Source organism: Aplysia californica, unplaced genomic scaffold, assembly GCF_000002075.1.
Source record: "Aplysia californica isolate F4 #8 unplaced genomic scaffold, AplCal3.0 scaffold01145, whole genome shotgun sequence".
NCBI lineage: Eukaryota > Metazoa > Mollusca > Gastropoda > Aplysiida > Aplysiidae > Aplysia > Aplysia californica.
This window is the reverse complement of record NW_004798415.1, coordinates 56,651-58,222: the sequence shown is the minus strand read 5'-3', so window position 1 is coordinate 58,222 and position 1,572 is coordinate 56,651. Positions and strand designations below refer to the sequence as shown.

Below are 1,572 nucleotides of genomic sequence, written 5' to 3'. Positions count from 1 at the left end.
TGGGCGGGTGGGTGAGGGTGTGTTGGTTTGTGTGTTTGTATGTGTGTGTATTTGTTTGTTTCTTTGTGCTGTATATTTTTTCTACTTGTTTGCTTGTTTGAGCAAAGGGAAACATGTTGGTACAATGATGATCATCAAATACAGACAGACAGACAGACAGACAGAAAGACAGACAGACAGACAGACAGACAGACAGACAGACAGACAGACAGACAGACAGACAGACCATTGGGAAAGAAAAGAAGTCTGTGAACAGGAATTTAATAACTATAAAAACAATAGTACCTAAAAAAACCAACAAATTATTTCCTTCGATACCAAATGAAATACATTTTTTAAAAGATACTTTTTATCGGTCTAATTCGACTGAAATTGACATCAGTAGAAATAAACTACAAATGAATTTAAAAATCATTTCAATTTAATTAATACTTGGGACCAGCTGAGTGGAGGAGGGTGAAAAAGCTGCATAATGTTTGAGGGTCTGTCGGGGTGCTAATACAAAGGGTTTTCCAAACAATCGTTCTATACACAACAGAAGAATAATAAGAAAATGGGGCACGTCTTGGGGAATCAACAAGAAGCAAACAGAGAACAAAACAGGACTCACTCAAATGAATTGTCTTGTACTACTAAAGAGAAGTAGAACCAACTAAAGACAATGCAGGGTTCATTTAAAAAAACCCAAAACAAAACCAAAACAAAACCAACAAAGTAAACAAAGTCGACACGAAAAAAACCACAACTATTAACTAAACGAGACAGACGCTGACTAGGCTAATTAATAACTGAAGAAACCTGTTATTAACAAAAAAACAAAAAAGAAAACCCCAATAATTTGAGACGAATTTACGGAAATATCAATTATTAACTATAAAAATGTGTGTTATGAACAAAAGAGAGGGATGTATTGCACATCTAGATATCGGCTTTAGAAACTTGTCTTCAACTTACAAATGTGAGGTGTGCTGACAAAACATGTTTTCTTTCGGCTTTTAGCGGTATGAAAATTGATACATCAACTTTTTAGGTGGAGTTTGTTCAATTTGTAAGTATGGAATAATAAAAGACACAGAAGACTTGAACATAATGGAATCAACTAAAAATCTATAAATCAGATCCCAGTGTCGATTTTCGGCAGATATCTCCATTCTTGGATCGCGAGAAGTAACTCATTTTGTCAGCACGCCTCACAAATAAATCTGATGTTTAGCATGGTACTAACAACAACAAAAATTTAAAAAGGAGAAACTTGTCGTCGACAAAAGCCGTAAGTGATTCAAAGACTTATCGAACAAGCAAATAACAAAAAGTGAACATAATATAACACAAAAGTATGTAATTAACAGGACTTAACTAAGGATGAACTTGCAGGAAAAGCTAACTGCTAACTTAAAGAAATAAAGAAAGGCGAAAATTATACAAACTTGTCTTTTTATCACCATCATCCACTTTGGGGTTGGGTTCTGACCCTGAGTCTCCAGCGTCCGGGGTTCCAGACCAGTCTGTGAGACCAGTGGGGGGTGGGGGTGGGGGAGGATGGTAGAGAATACAGTCAGGACAGGGTGGTAG

At 36.3% G+C, this 1,572-nt stretch overlaps 1 protein-coding gene across 1 annotated transcript in view; it reads right to left on the bottom strand.

Moving 5' to 3' along the window:
• The window catches only part of LOC101848256 (discoidin domain-containing receptor 2), a gene marked incomplete at its 5' end in the record, with an annotated part of 57,733 nt that overhangs the window by 13,061 nt on the left and 43,100 nt on the right, over positions 1-1,572 (bottom strand).